The sequence below is a fragment of the Podarcis cretensis genome, assembly GCF_951804945.1.
Source record: "Podarcis cretensis genome assembly, chromosome: 11".
In the NCBI taxonomy this organism is placed as follows: domain Eukaryota; kingdom Metazoa; phylum Chordata; class Lepidosauria; order Squamata; family Lacertidae; genus Podarcis; species Podarcis cretensis.
In genome coordinates, this window is record NC_137180.1 from 22,820,950 (window position 1) to 22,846,092 (window position 25,143).

General features: G+C 41.4%; 1 protein-coding gene and 1 long non-coding RNA gene across 5 annotated transcripts in view; both read right to left on the reverse strand.

The window, feature by feature from the left end:
• APC (APC regulator of WNT signaling pathway) overlaps nt 1-17,508 on the reverse strand; it is a 64,198-nt gene extending 46,690 nt beyond the window's left edge. Inside the window, exons 1-2 of one of the 4 annotated variants that reach the window (XM_079995259.1) lie at nt 17,094-17,508; nt 14,693-14,737 (exon numbers count right to left, since the gene is read on the reverse strand). The gene's annotated coding sequence lies outside the window, so the exon portion shown is untranslated. Of the gene's footprint in view, nt 1-2,779; nt 2,869-3,299; nt 3,491-14,692; nt 14,738-17,093 lie in introns of those variants that run through there. The other 3 variants (XM_079995262.1, XM_079995260.1, XM_079995261.1) reach the window with 3 other exon arrangements.
• The window catches only part of LOC307226845, a 137,456-nt gene that overhangs the window by 66,692 nt on the left and 45,621 nt on the right, over nt 1-25,143 (reverse strand). The gene's annotated exons all lie outside the window — the stretch shown is intronic.

Sequence of the window (25,143 nt, forward strand, 5' to 3'; positions counted from 1 at the left end):
TGCCGATCGAAAGGTCGGCGGTTCGAATCCCTGCGGCAGGGTGCGCTCCCGCTGCTCGGTCCCAGCGCCTGCCAACCTAGCAGTTTGAAAGCACCTCCGGGTGCAAGTAGATAAATAGGGACCGCTTACCAGCGGGAAGGTAAACGGCATTTCCGTGTGCGGCTCTGGCTCTGGCTCTGGCCAGAGCAGCGATGTCACGCTGGCCACGTGACCCGGAAGTGTCTCCGGATAGCGCTGGCCCCTGGCCTCTTAAGTGAGATGGGCGCACAACCCCAGAGTCTGTCAAGACTGGCCCGTACGGGCAGGGGTACCTTTACCTTTACCTATGGACCTGCTCCTTCAGAGGGAGTGTAACCCCATCAAGAGCTGGCAACCTCCCATCCATCTGGTATAGGGAACCGCCCACTAACAGTGCCTCAGTCTTATTTAGATTGAGCTTCAGTTTACTGGCTCTCTTCCAGTCCATTACCAAGGCAAGACAGTGGCCCAGCACATCCACTGCCACACCTACAGATGTAAAGGAGAAGTAGAGCTGTGTGCCATCAGTATATTGGTGAGAACGTACTCCAAAACTCTTGGTAACCCTAATCAGTGGTTTCATGTAAGATGTTAAAACACCATAGGTGAGAAAAGTGAACCACACATTGAAGGTTTCACAGGGCCAAAGAGCCCTTCAAGTAGAAACAGCCCTCCAAGTAGAACTGGAACCACCACAAAGCAGTGCCACCTACCCCTGACTCAGACAGCTGCTGCAGAAGGATACTATGGTCTCCCAAACTTGGGTCTCCAGTTGTTTTTGGACTACAACTCCCATCATCCCTAGCCACCAGGACCAGTGGGCAAGGATGATTGGAATTGTAGTACAAAAACAGCTGGAGACCCATGTCTGGGAAACCCTGATTTAAAAAATCAGTTTCCTTCAAGAGCACCTGGAACACCATGCAGTATTGTCTTAATCGAGAAACACAAAGTGGGACAGTTATGCACAAGATTCAGGAAAGAGTTCTAAGCACTTCTATTTCCCATTTAAAAGGCATGGATCACTTATTGGAAAACAAGTAATTGTCTTAAATAAGACTTGTCACTACAAACAACATCACTTCAGAATCACAAGTGACCCAACATAGTGACCTTCACATGTCAAACAACAGGAAGCAGTTTATATTTAGAAGGCTCATCAGCACTTATTCTGTATAGTATCCAGCCTGCCACCATATAGCAATCTGTTTCGGCAATAAATTGATTTATCTCTTCCAGATTGGATCCTTTAATAATGGCAGAATGGTAAACTAAATACCCATCACAAAGACTTATCAAAAATGTTGTATTTTTGTATATTGAAAACACATCATAAATTCTCTGTCATATCCATCATTACAAGATAAGTGAAATTTGGTGAACCAGCTTATTATGTAGGCTCAACTTTAGGGAGTATACAGAGTATAACTGAATCCTTGTGCCATTTTAAAGAGAAGATTCTCTGCACGTACCCAGTTTAAAGCAATAATGGAAGAACAATCCAAAAGGAGCCTCTGCACTACCACTGCTGTCCAAGATTTTTGTCTTCTTCTCCTAGCACCTATAGTTATTTAATGGGACTAATAATTCTACAAGAAGAACCTTAAGCTTGTTCTTCTAATCACATACTCATTTTAATTAGTGATTATTCATGTCCTTATGTATGAATTGTTAAGAAAATATTTAATGGAATGCATCTCTCATGTGGGCACCCATCATGATTACTTATTCTGTTCCATATAGCTGATCTGAAATTGAATATATTTATATAAATTTTAAGGAAGTCCAAGTATTCACAGGCCTATTACACTAAATAATAAATTTAAAATGTATAGTCCACTAATGAAGCTGATGACTTCACTAAAAAATGTACATACTAAGTAGAAAATGGCATTCTTGCTATATATAATTTTTGAATCCATATTATCTTTATCAGCCAGCAAGAACAATAATTGATATTCTTTGAAATGTGGCAAAGCAGAATATTAAAGTGTACAGTAATTTAAAAACAATTGCTATAAATACTAAAATATTGTTTTAGCATTTGGGAGCACCAAGTAAATACAACACACAATTATTCAAGAATTTTGGGGCTGATCCACAAAAAAAGCAAATCATCCCAAAAGTACTACCTTCAACTTATACTGCTGAAAATGAATTGATAATTTATTATACTTTAATCATTGTTCTGCTAGATTACTTCTAATTCTGCTGATGCTCAAATAAAATAGCCATTTTTCCTCCACAGTGATGCATCAAAGCTGACCTAATTATTACATTTAAAACTGCATCTGACGAGAAAAAAGAAAGAAAAGAGCACTACTTCATACATAATTTATTAAGATTACTAATAGTATCCAAGACTGAATAACTCTCAGAATCTCTTATGGTGATGATGAATAGATCAAGTCAAAAGCTTCAGGCAGATGACAAATACTGGTCTTTCCTTTTCCCTTTCATCTTTATTTTTTAACATTTCGGAATTTGCTTTTGCAGGGATGGCAACTGCTCTATTGCATTCCTGGGTGCAGCAGTGCAGCAGAACCTCTCGTCTCTATGCAGCTTTTCCCCTTTCAGTAAAGGAGCAAAAGCTACTGCAGTAAACCGCAGAAATGCCAGCAACACATCATGTCACTAACAAAGGCACTGGGATTTCACAGCATTTCCAGCGGGGAGTCTTCATGGCTCTGCAATATTATGCAGGCCATCCAAAAGCAAATCTTAACATTTCAAAATTACAATAATCCATTCTCTACAATACCTTCCTCATCCTCCCCCTCCAGCCCTTGCATTGTGGGGTTGTTAGATTCAAATCAAGGCATCTCCTCTGCTGCTTTGTGTCCCTTTCTCTTGCTGCTGCTACTGTGACAGGAGGGAGGAGGAGAAGGAGAAGGGAGGATTTCAATGGGCTCAGCTCATTCCTCTAAGCGATGAATGTTTCATTCTTTGTTGCCCTTTATCCGTCTCCTAAGATACTATTTTCTCCTTGTTTCTATGTCAAACCTTTAGAACAACCATTTCCGTGCTACAAAAGCGTCCTTTTTCTATCGCTTCCAAAGCTCGCCATCGCAATATCCTCTCGTTCTGTCAAAAGCATGGATCAGAATCCTAGGACTTGATTCCTAGTTCTTTCTGCAAAAGCTAAGAAGCGAATGCATGGGCAGAGAACCAGGCTACCTTTCCTGACAAATGTCATTCACTAGCCAGATGGGAGAATCCTTACAGACACCAATACTCAGTGCTCATTTCCAACAGGAGTACAACCCTAACATTTCACCTACCCCATCTCCGACGCCGACCGCACCTCCATTCAGTCTTCAACACCCAGTACCTTCCTGTATTCACTGTCTGTGCTAAAGCCAGAGCCAATACAGCCACATTCCAGTCACGTGTTCACCCAGCCCAACCCAGCCAATGGCCCTGATCACATCAGAGAATATAACATAGTCTTGTTCACATCCCCTGCTTTCTTTTCTCCGATCCACCCCAGCTCTTGTCAATTTGCTGTCTGGACAATCTAGCAGAAGGGAAGGGAGGGGTAACTTGTCAATGAGAATGGGAAAGGACAACCACCTTTCCTGAGCAGAGAGGGAATACAGAAAGTGGAATGGGGTCAGGGGGAGAACAGAGAAAGAGAGACATGCCCAAAATCAATTTCACTTATTCTCGTTTAACTGAACAATTTCTCTTTGTGTGATGACTGGCTTTTCTGCCCTCAATGCCAAGTGATTCATCAAGACTAATATGTATATGTTAACAGTATTGATAACATATACCCTTGATTGAAGCTATGGAAAATAATCAGTTCACATCATAGCAGAGAGGGCTAATTTAATTCAGATCCATTTCCATTACTGATCATTAGGCGCTGTCTAGTCCATTTCAATTCAAACTGCAAGATTCTGCTTTAGGGTAGAGCGTCAAACAAGATGACCTTCAAGTCCCATCCAGACCTCCAAGTCTATGTCCCTAGTGGTAACACATTTTAAAACAGAGGGGAGGCGTCCAGCAGGAAAACCATGTCAATTGCAAAAGCATTTTCATTCCAAATTTCAGCTATAGTTTACAGCTGATAATATATACATATAATACTTAGGATTTAGCAAAAGAACATGACTTCACAGAAACTAAGGTGGCTTTCCACCCAAACAACTTGCATACTAACATTTTTATAACAAGAAAATTACTTTGCAAAGGATGCTGCCTGCTGTATTCGCACAATAGCCACAACACATGCCTCAATGCATAATGTATGCATATGCACACAAGAAAAATGAAGGTAATGTGGATCATGACATAGGGAGCTTAAGGCTGCAATCCCAAACACACATGGGAGTAAGAGGGACTTACTTCTGAGTAAACATGCATAGGATTGCTGTGCCAGTCTTAACTGATGATTAAATTTGAGACAGAAATTATGAATGTAATAGGAAGGCAGTTATTGTTAACAAATATATCTGGAGAACCATTTGTTAGAGAGAAGCAGTGATTAATGCCAGCAGCACATCCTGCTTCCTGTCTGAATAGGCAGTAGGTTACTGTTACATTCAAAAATCATGAATGTAGGTTACTGTTTACATTCAAAAATCATGCAAGTATCCAAAATATGTTAAGTTCTCTGCAATTCAGGTTACTTAAATAATTTGTTTTCGTATTATTATGCCAATCTACACTACCAGCCCGCATCTTATTGAATATTTAAAAACTGTCTGAGCAAAGGAAAAGTCACTATTCTAACAAAAGGCTCTGGACATTTCCCCAAGTTCAGAAAGGAAATCTGTAGACTAGTTTGTTTCCCCCAGAATGTTACCTCATAGGATAAGAGGTAAATTTAGGGCCGGATGTTCTCCAGTACTGCTTCCTTAATCTCAGGCAGCTTTCACGTATACAATCTACTTTAGCTGATACTGCTAATTACTGCAAGAGTGAAAATATGAACAATTACTAGTTTTGGTGATAGCAAAACCTAAACAGGTTATTAACTGACATACTGAACACAGGACATAAGAATATGTTGTGTCTCCTGATTCTCTAACCCAGATAATTTGTGATATGTCTCTAACCCAGATAATTTGTGAAGAACTATGGGAACAGTCACTTAGAAAGTGTTAATATCCTTCCTGTTTGAACCTGACACACTGACAATATCATCAGTAATGCCATTTGAATATGAGCATTAAAATAAACTGGAGATAATTTTAGCTTCAGGGATTGAGCTAGAATTTGACCCATAATAATTATGCTGCAAGGATACATTCCTGAATACCCAAGTTGTGTCCTGAAAATGTGCAGGGGTTTGTTTGTTTTTTTGCACCACAGGGGCTCTATGCCAATCTAGTCCAAAGTGCACATAATAAACAGATGCTAGCATCATTCGCATAGATCTTGATTTCCTATTAACCACTCCCTTGTTTCTGGGCTGTTTCCCAGGGCCTGGGTCTCTATGTCTACACTCTGACATTGGAATGACATGAGAAATAGTTACTACAAGGTTGTCAGAAGTTCTACTATCATGCCTTCAAAACCTGGCAACTGCAGCACCCATGATCAGAACTCTATTTTTTTAGAGAGATGTATACAGTTTGTTCTTTCTATATGCTGAGCATGTAAACCAAGAATCAGAGCATTCTGTGTATCATTTGATTCCTGTAACAGGATGAGTATTTCTTCTCCTGCAACTATTGGGCTTCATTGCTCTGTCTCATCAACTCAAACAAGTATTTTTGTCTTCCACAAATACATACCCATATTTAAGAATACAATCAGTTTAGAAGACAGTGGGTTGGATTCAGACTTCTCAGGAGTCATAGGACACTGCCCTGTAAGAAGGTGGGGTGTTTGCTGAATCTTCCTTCCCTTCCTTGTAAAGTTTCTCTGGAGGTTGGGCTCTCCAAACAATAATTGTGGTTATGATTATTTATTAAATTTGCATACGACTCTTCACCTGAAGAAACAATTATGGGAGGCTGCATTTGGAGCAGCAGAGAAATCAGAAGAAGACACCTCCTTTCCTCTAAGATTAAAAATAAGGGGGGGGGACAGCTAAATATCTATAAGAAGAAGAAGAAGAGTTTGGATTTGATATCCCGCCTTTCACTCCCCTTCGGGAGTCTCAAAGCGGCTAACATTCTCCTTTCCCTTCCTCCCCCACAACAAACACTCTGTGAGGTGAGTGGGGCTGAGAGACTTCAAAGAAGTGTGACTGGCCCAAGGTCACCCAGCAGCTGCATGTGGAGGAGCGGAGACACGAACCCGGTTCCCCAGATTACGAGACTACCGCTCTTAACCACACCACCACACTGGCTCTAGTTTCCAATAGATAACTAGTTTCCAATAACTAGTTTCCAATAACTAGTTTCCAATAGATTGGCTTGTTTAAACATGAATAAAAATATTATCCTGAAAGAACCCAAAGTCTTCTTCAGCATTAAGCAGAATTTTTATACCACCTAATTGTGAACAAAACCTCTAAAAAGTTTTAGCATGGTCTTCTTTTGCAGATTAAATCTGCTATGTTTTGCCAAAATTATCTCTAAGTATCAGGTGCTTCTAAAGACTTGCAAGCAGTATTACAAGTTAAAATTAATTTCCTATAGCTTAGTACAGACAACTTTCTTTCAACCAAGTGGATCTTTTAATATTATATATTTTCTGCTCTGCAGCAGTAGCCATTTGAGACACAGCAGCCATCTTATCACAGGTTCACACAAATGCTACATCACTCAATTAATCCAATACAGTAGAATACTAAAGGCGCATCAAATCAATACAATGAATTGATATGAAGATACTGACAATAAAGTCACAAGTGCAGAATTCTACTTCTGTGTAGTACGATTCTTCTACTGACCATTACAGAGGACAATACACTAAAAGTTCAAATATCAGTTTGTTACACAGGATTTTCAAATAAAGGAAGTTCTGAAAGATCAAAACAGCCTTTTATTCATCTCTTTTAGACATGCCATAAATGTGAACACTGAACATTTATGACCTGAAACATATTGTCTAAGTCTTCACTGCAGCTTAGCAAATGCCACAGAATCAAACTGTTCTTAATTTAAAAACTTAATTTAAATAAAGCCACAACATCACTCTACTACAAGAAACTACAGAAATAAAGTTAACCTTGATCTTTATTATTGTGCATGCTTACAAAGTTAATAGAACGTTACTGAAGACTTTGTGAACCAAACTAAACACTATTTAAGAGCTGAAGAATTAAGACATTTTGTTTCCCAGTAAAAACTGAGAGCAGTATAAAGACAGTCATGTACAGAAATCTACTTTTTCATGCAAATAAAGCAGTACACAAATTCATTGCTTAAAGAGGATGACAAGCACTCCTTTCCCATTCACTTCACTCTTTTCAAGTTATTGCACTTGAAACATTTTTTGGAAAAAGCTTCATGAACCAAGTCCAGTTCTCAAGGTCTAACAATGACATTTAATTAGTGGGCTGTCACTTGAACTGGCATCTAAACTTTTGTGAAATACTCAATTCCATATTAATTCAACATCTTACAAGTCTAACAGAAAACCAATTCTTAGCATGCCCAATAAAAGCAAAGAATTAATGTTGTTAGCATGAAGCAATTCAAACATTTAGACTTCTAATCTACGCAAAGATGCCTGCCCCATGTATGACCCAAGTTTCAAATTCACACTGCCCCCCACAAAGTGTGTATTTGTAGAACGGCTGATGCCAAGCCTGGCTCTAGAAGGCAACAAAGTCAGGCAATGGACAAGAGCCCAAGACTGGGGCCCAACCATACTATCATTTTCAGCTAATATGAAGCACTGAAAACGGTCAGATTTAAAAAAATAAAATCTCAGTTTGCATATCCTAGCTCTTTCAAATGAAGCAGTGAAAGCAATTTGTGCCCAAGGGTTGTGCACTAGTTCAACACTAAAATGTGACACTCACCATAGTTCAGAGCCCACCCAATATGTTTGATCAGAAGAACCATATAGGTAATTGTCCACAAGGCAGAGCACTAAATGTATGGAAGGGGGGATGTATACAGTACTGGAGATAAGTTACTTATATGCTACTCTCAAGACGTTTCAGATAGCATAAAACCAGGGATATTAGTGAAATACTACATACCTGTTATCATACATTAAATTGCTGCAACAGGATTACAATTAAAAGAACGGACTGGATCTGTTCAGCTAGGGAAAGTATTTGTAGCATTATGACGTTAGGTTGCAACCCTAAATCTTTTCCCTTGGCATTAAATTCCAATAAAATTCAAAGGGCTTACTTCCAGGCAAATGTACTCGTGAACCTTTTTTTGTTTTTAAGACTTTTTAAAATCTAAGCACATATTTGTATCACATACTTTCCATTCTAAAGAGCTTTCAAGGTGGCTGTCAAGAACAATTTGTCTAGGCTATGCTTACTGAATTTATCTCTCTTCTCCTCACCCAAAAAATCCCAAAGCAAATTTCTACCAAATTATTTGCAACAAACTATAGTTCATTTTCATGAAGGGTAGGTATAGCAGGCCTTTTTAGACAACAGTGACAAAGATTCCACATAAAACCATAAAATACACTATAGTCTTGAATCCAGTGTTTCTTTGGGATATATAGTTAATTGTACTTAAGCAATACCATGCCTATTCTGACAAGTGGTATTATCATAGTAAGAGTACTCCCTTCTCACTATGTTCAAAGTATGTTATACAAATGGGGAGGGGGGAATGCAGGTAACCAGTAAGTACTACCTTTCTTGATATATAGAATTTATATCTTTATTCTGGAATGTTGTATGAACTGAATCAAAAATGAAAAACCTGAAGCTGCAATACTAGGGCTTGGGTGCTAAGGTAAGTGAATGGATGCAGATTACATCAATTTATTCACAATGATAAACAAAAAAAAAGATTATAAAGAGCTCTCTAAAAGGCTTTCTCCAAAATAAGATAAACAGGCAGTAAAATGGCAAATGCAGCTCAATGAAAACAAGTCCAAAAAGTGACAGATACTGGGGCAAAAAAATCATAAATAGATGAAGTGTGTCAAAGGTGGTGATGACCAACCAAGAAGAAGAATCTTGGGTTCAAAACAGATAGTTCAATGAAAACGTTGACCCAATGTGCAGCAGGTGAGGAAAAGATAAATTCCATGTTTGGGATTATTATGAAAAGGATTACAATCTTCTAAAATTGTAATGCTTTTATATAGATCTATGGTGCCTAAAGTTTGGGTCAGCATGTCTCAAAATGGAAAACTCAGGAAACAGCAACCAAAATGACCAACAGCCAAAGCAATTCTACTGTGAGGGAGGGTTACAATATCTAGGACTTTTAAGTTCAGAAAAAGCAAGCAGGAATGGGAAATTTGGGGTCTTCCAGATGTTGCAGGATTAAAACTCCTGACATCCCTAACAAGCCAGTCAGGGCAGATGGGAGTGCAAGTCCAACAAAATCTGGAGGGCCACATGTTCAGAGAAGTAGGCATGCCTGAGGATTTCCTTTGGTCCATGTTCTTTAAACAAACTTGATTCTTACATCCCAGAATAACATGCAAATAAGACTATCATTATCCTTTGGTTTCTGAACTTCTCTGAATTCTGCTTCAAAAATATAGTGAAAGGCATATATGCACTACGTGAAGAAAAATATGTTCAGAAATATGAATGTTAACTTGTTCTTTTTATATTTGCAGAATGACCAAGAAATAGGTAGGACAAAGCACACTTATGGAACAAACGCTTGTGAAACTGACGTGGCCTGGAAATAAATTGATCACAAGATTAAGGTTTTTAAAAAATTATGCATAGTGTAAATTCAATGGACACAGAAATTCATACTACTAGAACCCAAAGACATCGGTTAAAACTGAATACTAGAAGATTCATGATAACCCAAATGAAGTACTGCACACAAAGTATACTTAAACTGGAATTTTCTACCAGAAGATGTGGTGATGGTAACCAACTAGGGGAGTAGACATGTTGAATTAAATAGAACTTCAGGGTAGACATTGTTAGAACTGCACTATTAGATGCCTTTAAAGCTAAGAAACTTACAACTACAGTGGTACCTCTAGATACGAACGGGATCCGTTCTGGAGCCCCGTTTGCATCTAGAGGTAAATGTATCTAGTGACGGCACGTCTGCGCACGCGCGCATTGCTTTTCGCCGCTTCTGCGCATGACATCATTTTGAGCGCCTGCGCAAGTGGCAAAACCCGGAAGTAATGCACTCTGTTACTTCCGGGTTGCCACGGAGCGCAACTCAAATGCGCTCAACTTGAAGCAAATTTAACCCGAGGTATGACTGTACAGTATAAGTAAACAAAACACAATTTTTTGGTTTTGACTTGAACACAGAACCTAGGTTCTAAGTAGGCTAGATAAATAAACTGCATACATTCTATTACACTAAACACTACATTCAGAATTAACAAATAAGCCATATACAATGTTCTTTCATTTTACTTATTTCAGCATTTTAAAGGGATACTAAAATCCTATCAAACTGACAGTTTGTCACTAAATTACCATCTTGTCACATGTAGCAGTAAGCACACATACCACACACAGAAACAAATCACAACAAACCACATAGATACTTTTGCCAATTTCTCACACAATGCTCAAATCTTTCTACTGTTTGAGCAAGCAAATCATTTTCCTATCCCCAAGCTTCCCTTCAGTAATTCCTTCAAATCTTCTCTCAGGCCTGCGCCTTCAAAGGTTGAGAGCCTTTCCTTCACAGGAGACTTTCCTTCTTCCACATTAGAAGTTTCACACAATGTCTTATACAGCTCATCCTCAGAAGTCCATTAATGAGCACACACAACTCTAAATGAAAGCCAGACCATAACTCCATTATTCTGGTTAAAACTAGACTATGGCGCTCTCAGATGACAGAGTTATGAAAAAGTCAGGAAAACTGAGACCTCACCTCAGAAAAATAGGGGTTACAGAAGGAAGGATGCACAGATTGGGTTTCATATATCATTGCTAACAGGTTTATAAACAAGCAAGGTTCAATAATTCCCAAGTGCAAATCAAAAAATGATTGTTAAATAAGAAGAGTGAAGCACTGAGTCAATTAATGCTGCATATTCCATTGCCTCAGACTGGAAGGTGGTAGAGAAAGGGAGATGAAGAGGGAGAACGAGAACTGCTGGTTGGAGAGGAGCTGGGACAGCTGGAGGGGAAAAAAATAGCACAAAGAGGTACAGCGGCCAGATAAGAATATCCAGTGTGTGTTTTACAAAGTAGGGAACAGAAGCCTCACAAACAATTTAGAAGGTGGGCAAGATTTCATTCAACAATCCTCTGGTGCAGAAACTGCAATATGCTTTAATTTGGTTTCCAGGCACTTCTGACCAGTTCTGCAAAGGCTCTTTTACAAATCCAAAGTACAAAAACAGTACAGAATTTTAAAAGCAAACGGAAGAAGTGTGGATTAAAAAAATGGCATTACCAATGCAAGCGGAACCACACATCTCCATACAAAACAAAGTCAATAAAAAATGCAATACAGCCAAGTCTTTGTTTCACTGCTTTTGCCTAGCTAGCTCAGTTGGCTAGAACACGGTGCTGATAATCCCAAGCTTGCAGGTTTGATCCCCATATGGGACAGCTGCATATTCCTGCATTGCGGGGTGGGGGTGGACTAGATGATCCACAGGGTCCCTTCCCAACTCCACAATTCTATTCCTGTCACCATTGTCCTGCTCTCTACAAAATGCTAAACAATGAGGTTATAGCCAATGAAGGCACTGAGCTTGTGGAATGACTTATGCTCACACAATGGACCTTCCTCTCATTTCTCTTCCACAGACACACACATCTGCTGGGACAGGGTCCCCTAACACTTGAAGAGGATGGGAGGTAAAGGGCTAAGAGAGGAGGGAATGTTTCATTGTGCAAGTGTAAGTCATTCCACAAACGCAATAATGTTTCTAGGAACCCAGAAATTCTCAATTTATAGAAATTAAGAATACCTGTACATTCTTGGAAGTTTCATATCAGTTAATTTGTACCCTAAAATAGTCTGTTCAGTTATTAAACTACTCCCTTGGGATAAATTTATCTGCAATGCAGCCTTTATGAAGAGGAAGAGAAGAAGGATATCAGGAGGAAACAGAAGTCCAAGCATAATAATATGCTAAGGGACCTTGTGATCTCCACTAAACTTGTTTCCTGACTCACTAGGATTAGTAAAACTGAAAGCATGGCATTTACAAAATGTTAAAAAGTGAAGTTTTAACTATGTAGAAATTATCTGTCTCAAATATAATACTTTTCCACTACTTGAATAAAAGTTAATCATGTAATTTTAGTTCTTTAATATTTTAGTCTTTAACAGTTATTGAATACTCCATACCGAATTCTGTCTTTTCAGTACAAAGTACAACATATATTGGAGCCGAGGAAGAATCTCTCTCTCCCACAAATGGATAGGGAGATAGAATAGTAGAGAACAGCGCATATCTCACTATCCACAGGTATCTTTGAATAAAACTGTGATTGGATACACTTGTGTGTAAAGTTTCTTTGAAATAAAGCTTACTTCCAGAGATAAAATTCAGTTGAAATCAATTGATAAATAGGCCAAGGGTGGCAATTATGTATACGCTATTAGTAGGAATAGCGTATCGTGCAAATGTTGGTCCACAAAGGCCAATCTACAGTTTACCTTCTCCACACAGGTTACTTCTATATACCCAAATGTAGTATTTAATTCAGCTTGCTATGTGGAGCTTCCCAATCAGGAAAGCTTTCATAGTTGTAACAGATGCCTTCCACACTGCTAGTGTAGAAACTTCTCACGCAAGACCTGAAAGTAATTGTGAGTGGTAAGAAAGCCTTACTGGAACTGCAAGGATCAGTATACGATACGATACAATACGATATCTTTATTGTCATTGTCCCTTGCGGAACAATGAAATTGAAAAACTACATAAAACTACATAAAAACTACATAAAACTACCACGAAACTACATAAAACTACATAAAAACTACATAAAAACTACATAAAACATTCAAAAACCCCTAAAAACTCTAAAACCCCATTTTAAAATACACTATACTATAAAGACCCCTTATGCTGCGTTTAGAACCAGAATTGCATTAGCGTAGAAACTGTTTTTCAGGCGGCTAGTCCTGGCCTTTATAACCCTATACCTTCTTCCAGAAGGCAGAAGCTGAAAGAGATCATTTCCGGGGTGCGTACTATCATGTGCTATCTCTGCCGCTTTCTTATGGCACCTGGCAGCATAGATTTGATCTAAGGTGGGAAGAGTGCACCCAATAATTCTCTCTGCAGTCTTTACAACCCTGGATAGCATTGTTTTTTCCCTGGCCGTGCAGCTCCCAAACCACACGCACAGACCATAAGTTAGTACGCTCTCCACAGTGCAATGGTAGAATGCCATCAACAGGTCCTTTGAGAGATTGTTTTTCCGGAGGATTCTCAGAAAATATAACCTCTGCTGTGCTCTCTTCACCAGGTCTTTGCTGTTCTCTCCCCAGGTTAGGTCGTCTCTCAACTCCATTCCCAGAAAACGAAACACTGAGACCTGTTCCACGCACTTCCCCTCAATAATAAGTGGCTGAATATTCAATTTACATTTCCTAAAATCCACAATGATCTCTTTTGTTTTCTTTAAGTTAAGCAGTAAGTTGTTTTTCCTACACCACTCCCCCAACTGCTCAACTTCCTTCCTATAGGCCGTCTCCCCCTCTCCAGCCGTAATTAAACCAACCACCGTTGTATCATCTGCGAACTTAATGATCTTATTACTGGGGTATTTGGGGGCACAGTCAGCTGTGTATAGCAATCTGGGTTAGATACCGTATTTTTCGCCCTATAGGATGAACTTTTTCCCCTACAAAAATGAAGGGGAAATGTGTGTGCGTCCTATGGGGCGAATGCAGGCTTTCGCTGAAGCCTGGAGAGCAAGAGGGGTCAGTGCGCACCGATCCCTCTTGCTCTCCAGGCTTCAGGAAGCTATCCCCCCAGCCCGGCAAGCTCCCAGAGCGATGCCAAAGCTGCGCACAGCTTCGCCATCGCTCTCGGACCCTTTCTGGGGGCTGGGGGCGGGGGAAGCTCAGGCTTCCCCCGCCCCAGCCCTGTGCCTGGGGGGGAAAAATAATTTTTCCCCTTTATTCCCCCCCCCCCAAATCTAGGTGCGTCCTATGGGCCAGTGTGTCCTATAGGGCGAAAAATACGGTACACATAGTTGCCATGAAGAAGTGGGGAGCCATATGGAGAAGGTATTATGCAGATTATTCACAAGAGTTCAGCATAGCAGCATAATGAGCAGTTATCGTAAAATCTATCACTGATCCTCATAACAACTTCCTGCAGGTGAACAAAAGTTCAATTTTCAAAACAGGAAACAAACATAATAAACTGCCACAGCCAAAGTGAATTTAGACTCAAGTCCAATGTTCAGCTAACATGTTAGTATCTGCCTACAAGTGGCATAGTTGGTTACAAGTCACCAACACTCTTCAACTGCTAGCAACGCTAGAGGCCGCAACCTATTTATAGACTCATTAGTGTTTCTCAGAATTCCCACCAACAAACTACAAAAAACATGTATCTTATAGGAGTAAGAGCACCATTCCTGGAACAATATACAGGAACAATTATTCCAAAGAAAATGCAAGCAAAGGTAAATCCACTGAGATGCACTCACCAAGAAGAAAAGTTAGATTGCTCCAGCCTCCATACAGTCTGAAATCTAAGTAGAGGGGGGGAAAACCAGAACAATTAACAGCAACACAATGACTGGCTGGTTCTATAACAGGGATGGGAATCCGAGGTTCCACAGAAGCTGCTAAGCTACAACTCCCATCAACCCTGGCTACTGCTCATTTTGGGTGAGCTGATGGGAGTTGCAGTTCAAAACATCTAGGGGACACTGGAATGAGGAAACCTTCCATGAGGTTAACTAGTACTCACTGTTCTTACTGAAGCACTAGCCTTTCTGAAATTATATCAAAAATATTTCCCCTTGCTGGAAGATCCATTTAAAGCAGGCTTCCTCAAACTCGGCCCTCCAGATGTTTTTGGCCCACAACTGCCATGATCCCTAGCTAGCAGGACCAGTGGTCAGGGATGATGGGAACTGTAGTCTCAAAACATCTGGAGGGCCGAGTTTGAGGAAGCCTGATTTAAAGGATTGACCATAAAAAGTGATAAATACTTAAACTGAATAAATGTTGATCATGTAGATTGACTCATTTGGTTCGAGACTGCACACCTGCCTGAAGGGCCACCAAGAATATACAAGACCACCATGGAGGCTACTGTAGGCAATTTGGGTAGCCTACACAATGGCGAGTGTAGTATACAAGTGTTACCCTGTTCCCATTGGAATGTAAGAGCTCAGAACAAAGGTCCAGCATACTGATTCCATGGCCAACAAGATGTCTATGGAAACCTACAAGCAGGACCAGAGTTTGACAGTACCCACCCATCTTTTTTTCCTAATTAAATTTGGATACTGCCCTTCATCCACAGATCTCAGGGCAGTAAAGTGGTACCTCGGTTTAAGAACAGTCCTGTTTACGAACGATTTGGTTTACAAACTCCACTAAACCAGAATTAGAGTCCCGGTTTGCGATCTTTACCTTGGTCTAAGAACAGAATCCGAACAGTGGAAGGGCCCTGGTGACGGGAAGCCTCATTAGGGAAAGTGTGCCTTGGTTTAAGAATGGTTTTGGTTTAAGGACTGACTTCCAGAACGGATTAAGTTCGTAAACCGAGGTACCACTGTACTTGAGATTCCCAAGCATTCAGAGGCATATTGTCTCCCACCATAGCTATTATAGCTAGTAGTCATTCACATTCACTCATCCTCCATTGATCTGTCTAATCTTCTTTTAAAGACAGCAAAGTTGCTCCAAAGTTATAACCTTTCCTCACAGGGGAGTTGCTTCACCCCCTTGCTCATTTTGGTTGCCTTTTTCCAGATATTCAATATCCTCCTTCAGCTGCAGCAAGCAATCATATTCTCACCAGTTTTATATAATAGCATTAAGCTACAGGGTGTTTTTGTTTCATTCACTTTTTTAATGATCCCTGAAGTAAAATTCAGCATATCTATCATGCTATCCCCCATAACCCCAAGGTTTCATTTCTGGATAGTTCTGACCCCTACCAGCACATAGGATTTTTTCTGTTGGTTTTTGTGCCCCAATGTGCTTTATTTTACACTTGCTAACACTGAATTACATTGCCACTATACTGCTCATTCACACAGTTTTGGAGAGATTCTCTATAATGCAGAAGCATTTATCACTAGTCCCCATGTGGCGGTTGGAATGTTTGTATCATCCCCAATTCAGCTGAAAACCACTACTTCACAACAACAAAGCATGGGCTTAATGGGCAGAGGAATAAAACAGGATGATAACTTCAGTGAACAAACTGCACAGAGTTCCAATAGGACTGGTTGTAGCAAATCGGCAGTTGTCACAATCCAAACCACTCAGTTCCAAACTCCGTGAAAGCGCAACTGCTCCAATTTCTACTCCTTTTGCCAAGGGAACGTAGAGGCAGATGCAATTTGGGGTCTTTGGGACCCGTCTGCCCGTTGCAAACAACTCCATGCAACTTTTACCCTTTTTGTGATGCACTCTTCCCAACAGCGGCCACCAACAATAGCCCTACCCACTTAAAGAGAACATAGGGAACACAGGCCTGTAGGCACCAGTGTCCCATTTCCTATAGTGCCCCCACAAACAGGGCATGAGACACCCTCACCTCCAAGTGGTGGGGATCCCTTAGGGAGAAGACCCACGGGCCACAGAAGGTCGTTTTAACTTACATGGGGCTCTGGCTCGAAATAGTAAAAGGGCAGGGTTTTGAAGAAGTAGGGCTCCAAGAAGTCAGCCAGACAATGGGGCAATGGTGTCTGATGCCCCGTGGAGTGGGGGGGGGAAGGCCGAACGACCCTCAAAGACCCCAGATCCCCGACCTGCTTTGACTGGCAAGGCTCAGGCCAGGAGGAGGAGGAAGAAAGGCATCGAAGCCGGTGTACTGGCTCTGGCCAGGTGTGCTGCTGCCGTTGCCGCCGCCGCGCCTCAACTCACCTGCCCGCCTCTTCGCCCTCCGCACCCAGCAGCAGCGCCGCCGCCGCAGCCGCCCCTCCCGGGACTCCGCCGCTGCCTCCGTCGCGGCCGGCGCTCGGGGGACTCGGCCCCACCACGAAGCTGGGAGGCGGCCGCCCACACATCCGGGGCGCGGGGGAAGGCCGTGGGGGGGACACGCTCCCCTTCCTCACAGGCGGCGGCAGCAGCAGGCGAGAGGGGAGCTGGTCCCCCTGCCGCCGCCCCGGCTTCTCATCCCCGAGAAGGCGGCTCCCCTCCACTCGCGCCTCGGTCGGTGTCGGTGCCGGCCCGCCTGCGGCCTTTGCCCTCGCCACACTGGTAACCTGCTGCCCGTCACCGCCCCCCTCACTCCAACTTCCCGGCCAGCCTCCCCGCCGCCATCTTGTTTCGGGGTGGGAGGGGGAGAGAGCGAGAGCGAGAGCGAGAGCGAGAGAGAGAGACTGCTTTCGAGCGCACGCGCGGTCGAGGGAATCCCGGCTTGTTGGGAGACCAGAGGGAAAGAAAGGAGCTCGGCGCGCCTGCGCGGGAGAGCGTGGCGTTCGCTTTTCACACCTGCTGAGAGAGAGAGAGAGCGAGCAGCTGGGAAAGGGGCGGGGCTTGGTTGTCTCCCTTGCTTGACAGCGCGCGGAGGGAGGGAGGAGGAGCCAGCCTGGAGCTCGGCTGCAAATGCTGCATGCTTAGTCGGTCTGCGCTTCTGCAGCGATTGGGAGGGTATAGAGGGGGAAGCCACGTGCAGGGAGCGGCAAAAGCGAAGTTGCTGCGTTGCAGCAAGGAGATAAATAACTAGGCAACTTTTAGAATAACTTTTATGCTTTTGTATTTGTTGAAGCCTCCCAGAGTGGGTGGGGCAACCCAGTCAAATGGGGGGGGGTACCCTAATATTATGCCTGGCACCTTCATTATACACCTTTAGGTGACAGACAAAAACGGCCTACTTGAAACCAGGCTTTTGGTTGATTTGATTGATATCCTACGCCCTTTTAAAATGTGTTGGGGGGTGTTATGGGGTTGTTTGTTTTTATTTGATTATGTATTTTGTGGTTTTATATTCTGATGTTATGCTGTAAACCGCCCTGAGACATTTGGGTATAGGGCAGTATATAAATTCAATAAATTATTACAGTACTATCATCATCCTCATCATCATCATCAGTGCTGTTTTTCTAAAAAAAAGAGGTGCCAGAACTTGCCACAAACTCCTTGTTCTCTTATACAGTCAAAAGTCTCAGCCGAATGTTTTGGAAGCCAAATGCCAAAAACCTGGAAGTGAATGCTTTCGTTTTCGAACACGCCACAGAAGTCAAATGGCTTACAAGGTGCATTTTTCATCCCCCCCCCCGACTTTGCAACCAGCCCTTTGATCTTCAGTTTTCGGAAATTTCAGAAGTCGAATGGGCTTTCGGAACAGATTACCTTCAAAAACTGAGGTTTGACTGTAATGGCAATGGTGCCCACCTGAGAGGTGCCAGAACTGAGTTCAAGCTGAAAAAAAGCCATGATGATGATGATGACGATATATGGTTTTATTTAGACATATATACAACCTGCACCCAGATGAAGGCATTGCAGAACATACACATCCTGTGAGGGCCTGGTTTCCCCCTTAAGGGCAGCAGTGGATTCAAAGGACAGCAGAAAGTGCATACAGTGGTACCTCGGGTTAAGTACTTAATTCGTTCCGGAGGTCCGTTCTTAACCTGAAACTGTTCTTAACCTGAGGTACCACTTTAGCTAATGGGGCCTCCCGCTGCCGCCGGAGCACAATTTCTGTTCTCATCCTGAAGCAAAGTTCTTAACCCGAGGTACTATTTCTGGGTTAGCGGAGTCTGTAACCTGAAGCGTCTGTAACCTGAGGTACCACTGTAATGCTACATTGAAAATGTAGTTTGACTTTCAGATGCACCCTCCACTGGCCACTTCATGTATTGGAACAAAGGCTATCATGTGTTTTGCAGCAGAAACTGACATATGCCTACTCTGAAGTCGTACAGAGTTCAGTGAGGTTTACTTCCTGGTACAAGTGGTACAAGTGTATAGGATCGCGACCCTAACCAAACAAACACCAGAAGCTTGACACAAAGAAGAAAGGTTGAATTGGTTTTGGTTCCCTTCACACTCACACACCCTTGTGTTTCAAAAGGTTTGAGTCCATGTCTGCAGAACAGAATGTTAATCTGAGGGTTTTTCATGCATTACATTATGCAGAACTGGCTCTCACTGGTATCTATGTATAGTTTGTCATATTAATACCTTACATTTATATCTAAATGTGTGAAGCAACCTCAAGTATTTTGACATGAAGCAAGATACATATTTAAATAAATATCTAGGTTCTTTTTCCAGTCTTAATTTCAAATATAATTTTGTGTTATTGTCAAGGACCTCTGTCTCAACATAACAGTTCCATAAACCAACACTCTAAGCCTTAGTAATTAGTTAGTTCCATATTTTTCTGAACTATTCATAGTTTGTGCCCATCTATTTTCTGGATCCTTCTAGGGCAATCCACAATCTATTTTCCCAGTGTTATTGCCTCAGTCATTCATTTGAACATGCTTTAATTTGATCCTCAGTTTTTCCAAATTTTCCAAATGCCAAAATGCATATTTGTGGTCTGGAAAAGCTAAAGGAGGGGAAATAGTGTGGGGGAAAAGATGGAAATATGTTGGGCAGTCACTATGGGATTGGAGAACATTCAGTTACAGTTGAGGAATCAAAACAACGATAAAACGACCCACAACCGTTTTCTTTCTAAATACACCAAACGTAATTTTTCAATCAATTTGTATTACATTCTATTAATTTTATTATTTCAGTCCATTTTAAATTAACCATTTCCAATCCTTTTGTTCCATCTAAAATGAATTATTTCTGAACACGAATAACCCAAAAACTATACCTTGTATCTTATATTCCAGATGTGGTCTCACTAATGCTAATACAAAGAAAGCATCAGTTCTTCACAAATAAAAACACATCACAAAATGCATCCAGGATTTACATCCACTGTATTTAGAGCTACATCACACTTAGTCATCATGATTATCTGATACCCTGGGACCTTTTGACCTCTATTATTTTGAACTAATGAAGCACCCAGGCATAATAAAAATGCTTAGTTGTTCCCAAATGCATGACATTGTAATATTGAACTTTTTTTCTTTCTATTATTTGCACCATCATTTGACAGCATGTGCTTAGAGGCTGTAAACACCATTAATAATTCTTAAGTGAGTCACAGACATTTGTGGTTTTAATAACGACTGGAAGTCTGATTGCCCTGCCTAATTTATTATGAGTGTGCTCTCTTAGTAATGGCATTAGAAGCTACGGTATTATAATCAAGGCTTTATTTCAGAGCTGCTAAATATAGTTACTGCCCCCTACAAGTTTATAGATAGTCTTCTACATATTTGCAGCTATCAAAGAAGTTATTGTTTAACACTCTTTGTCTCTTTGTTCACAGCTGGCAATCTTTTGCTTGAGGTTTTTGTTTTTTGGTACAAAAAAGTGTTGATTTGTAAAAATAGGGTGCAGTGCAGATCCATTTAACTTTAACATCCAATTTAAATGTTAAATTCACAGGATTTTATAATTGGCTTCTAGGGGATCTAAATTGCACCCTAGTTTGGTAAGCACAGCAAATACAGATTCATACCAGCACCTCTCATTTGCTGCCTACATTTTCTTTTTCTTTAAAGCAGCTTGTAATATTTTCTGTAAATGTAAATTGTTAAATATTTTTATCTATGCTACACCATGTGTTCATAGATATTATCCTATATATACACAGTGTGGTGTGTGAGAGGACCGGGGTGGGGTTTTGCTGCTTTGACTTGGATGCGTATTCCTAATCATTACCATTTTAAAACATAGCAAGAAGTGTAAATTGGATGTATGCACTGTGCTGCCAGGAGGGGGGAAACGTAACAATGCATTTTAAATGAGCTATATACTGCATGTTGGGCATTTTCTTCACTATATCCAGTCTTCTCAGAGAGATTGCCAAATTAGAAGTTGGCTACAACTTAGGACTGATCAGAAGGTCAGCGATTCGAATCCCCATGACGGGGTGAGCTCCTGTTGCTCAGTTCCAGCTCCTGCCCGCCTAGCAGTTTGAAAGCACGTCAAAGTGCAAGTAGATAAATAGGTATCGCTCCTGTGGGAAGGTAAACGGCGTTTCCATGCGCTGCTCTGGTTCACCAGAAGTGGCTTAGTCATGCTGGCCACATGACCCAGAAGCTGTACACCAACTCCCTCGGCCAATAAAGCAAGATGAGCGCCGCAACCCCAGAGTCGGTCATGACTGGACCTAATGGTCAGGGGTCCCTTTACCTTTACCTTTACCTCTTGGAAAATAGCATACATTTAATATAATGTTTAAAGAGCAACGAGAAAGTATTCAAGAAACTTGGCAAATATTAAAATACAGCCAAAAAATAATAATAAATGTACCAAACAACTATTCAACGTCCTTTTGTACCCTGCTCACACTTAAAATTACCTGGAATATTAGGTCTGATTTGTTGTAAATTGGATGTTCAGGATCTCTGCAACAAATAAAATAGGGCGTTGGGGTGTCCCATTCAGCTCAATCAATTAAAAGTTGCTTTCGCATCTTTATGTTGTGTTTCTTTAGAGTTAAAATTAAGACTGATTCAACCAAAACTGATGTTCAGGGTCTTAGACTCCACAGTACTGTACTGGTACAGGAAAGATTTGGCGATACTTGTGAGTTAAGGATATATGATGTGGGGCTTGTCCTGCATTTTTGCTTTTTCTGGTCAAAAATTGTTATTAACTTTGTTTTTAAAAAAACCTTTGTTATTTGCAGATAATTCATGCACTTTTAAATTATATAACAGATGGACAACCAAAGTGGACCCTGCAAGACTTTGTGGCTGCAAAGATACAGTGGTACCTCGGGTTAAGAACTTAATTCATTCCAGTGGTCGGTTCTTAACCTGAAACGGTTCTTAACCTGAGGCGTGCTTTCGCTAACGGGGCCTCCTGCTGCCGCTGCGCCGCTGGTGTGCGATTTCTGTTCTTATCCTGGGGCAAAGTTCTTAACCTGAAGCAACCACTTCCTGGTTAGTGGAGTTTGTAAGCTGAAGCGTCTGTAAGCCGAAGCGTCTGTAACCCGAGGTACCACTGTACTTAACACAGTTGATTTCCATAGTTGATCCAGAAAAAAACTAAAACAAGATACGTAACAGAAAGCACATATTTTGTAAGTTGGAGGTTTTGCCAGTAGCAGGTGGAATGGTTGGATGGTGGCATTTACCTGACCTCTGGTTGGTTGCATCACTGCGGTTTACCAGAAGGGAGAGGGAGGAGGCAAGGCAATGCCGAGATTGGCGTGGTACACAAATTGGCAGGAGTGCCAGACTGACTGGTGCATCACATTCACCTTGCCACCCCTTTGCTCTCCCTATCTACCTCCCAGTGACACAACCAACTGAAGGTTAGCTGAGCACTGCTGCACCACCCATGCTGCCCATTATTGGGTTTTGCTTATAAACTTAAATGCAAAATGCAGGGACCTTCTTTTGGTCAACCTGCAAATAGTGATGCAATTCACTTCATTTGCACCAAATTTTTGTTTAGTGTCAAACCTGCGTTGCATGATGACACTTGCATCTGAGGTATATAAATAACAGAATCATAAAATGAAGCTGTGGCGTTGTGCTGACTTCGTAACTTTAAAGAAAACAACTGCGAGAGAATAATGTATGTGTTACAAGATTAATACAGTAAATCAGAATAGGTATAAACAGCAGAAAGGGGAAACAGAGAAGACACCATGTTATTTACCAAGGAGATTTCTATTTCTTATTTCAGATAGAAGCAAAATGTTCTTTAAGCCTCCTGGTTTTTGAAATATGCTAAAGTGTACGCTGCTCGGTCCCAGCGCCTGCCAACCTAGCAGTTCGAAAGCACCTCCGGGTGCAAGTAGATAAATAGGGACCGCTTACCAGCGGGAAGGTAAACGGCGTTTCCGTGTGCGGCTCTGGCTCGCCAGAGCAGCGATGTCACGCTGGCCACGTGACCCGGAAGTGTCTCTGGACAGCACTGGCCCCTGGCCTCTTAAGTGAGATGGGCGCACAACCCCAGAGTCTGTCAAGACTGGCCCGTACGGGCAGGGGTACCTTTACCTTTTAATATGATCATTATTGAGCAGGTAACAGAGCACTCTGAGTAGCCTCATTACTCAATATGCCAATAGTTCTTTGGCACTGATTAGGACTGGCCCACAATTAAAAAAGAACAATTGAGCCAGTCCTGCAGGGAATCTACTGAAATACCATTTGGCTCTGCTTCTGGTTTTGTTGTTGTTGTTTTTTTAAAGCCTTCTGTTGGACTGACAAAGGGAGGCAACATTTGATAATAAGATTGAGTACAGTATATCCTGGAGATTAAGAGCCAGCCAGATACATATTGCAATTACCATTAATAGGAATGTACAAATTGGCACAATGCTATATTGCATTTAAATGTTTGTCCAGATGTGCGGGGTGTAATAATAATAATAATAATAATAATAATAATTTTCATTAAGTTTACTAAAAGCACAATCTCTCAGAATCTACCCAGAAGTAAGGTCTGTTGAGTTCAATGGGGCTTACTCTCAGGTAAGTGCATATGAGATTGCAATAATTTTTTTTCAGCATTCTGTAATTTGCTTTATTTTCAGTCATCTTCACCTCAAAGATATGTACTTGGAAGTCAAGCTGCAATTCTAAACACTTCTGTTATGGATTGAGCCCCTGTTATGGATTGAGAAAGCATGCTTACAGTTGCAGTGCCTGACTCCTGACACTTTTAAATAAATTTGCTGCAAATCCCACTTTCTGTAACGGTTCTTTGTCACCTGCTCTTCTATGGCAGATGTGCTATATGCCTAATTAAAAGTAACTCCCACTGATTATTAGCAGGTAACCAGCCCAAGTTGCTTTTAGCCAGTTCAAAGCACTGGATCCATAGGTGTCTTCCAAGATCACCTTTTTGGGAGGTGTTGCTTAGGGTTTTCAGGGGAGAAGGGAAGTAGGACAGCCATTCTGGTTTAGTGGAACAATATTTCCAGGCATTAGGAATCAAGACCATCTTTTGATTTACAGTGGTACCTCGGGTTAAGTACTTAATTCGTTCCGGAGGTCCGTTCTTAACCTGAAACTGTTCTTAATCTGAAACACCACTTTAGCTAATGGGGCCTCCTGCTGCCGCCGCACCGCTGGAGCCCGATTTCTGTTCTTACCCTGAAGCAAAGTTCTTAACATGAGGCACTATTTCTGGGTTAGTGGAGTGTGTAACCTGAAGCGTATGTAACCTGAAGCGTATGTAACCCAAGGTACCACTGTAGTGTGATACAGTGGTGCCCCGCAAGACGAACGCCTCGCAAGACGGAAAACTCGCTAGACAAAAGAGTTTTCCATTTTCGAGTTGCTTCGCAAGACAAATTTCCCTATGGGCTTGCTTCGCAAGACGAAAACGTCTTGCGACTTTGTTTCCTTTGTCTTAAAACCGTTAAAACCAAGGGTGCTTTGCTTTGAACAGCTGCAGTTGCAACTTGACTTCGAGGAGCAACTGTTAGCACGCGGTTTGGTAGCCTTTTTTCAGACTTTGCTCATTTTTGAAGCTTTTCCAAAACTTTTCCAGAACTTCTTTTGCATCCATTTGGTAAGTTAAACTTTTAAAACTTTTTTTTGTGGTTTTTGGATTTTGGGTTGGGGTGTTTGGGATTCAAGGACATGGTGTTGGGTTTTTTTTTGCAAGAATCTGGGAGCTTGTGGGGTTTTTTTTTTTTTAAAAAATGTTGTTTTTTTAAAAAAATTCTGAGTTTGAATTTCTGTGTGCTGGGTGGCTGGGGGAACAGTTGGGGAGGTTTTTGCAGGAATCTGGGAGCTTGTGGGGGTTTTTCCTGCATTTTTATGTTTTTTTGTGACCATTGGGCCATGTTGTGTTTTTTTTAAAAAAAATTCTGAGTTTGAATTTCTGTGTGCTGGTTGGCTGGGGGAACAGTTGGGGAGGGGTT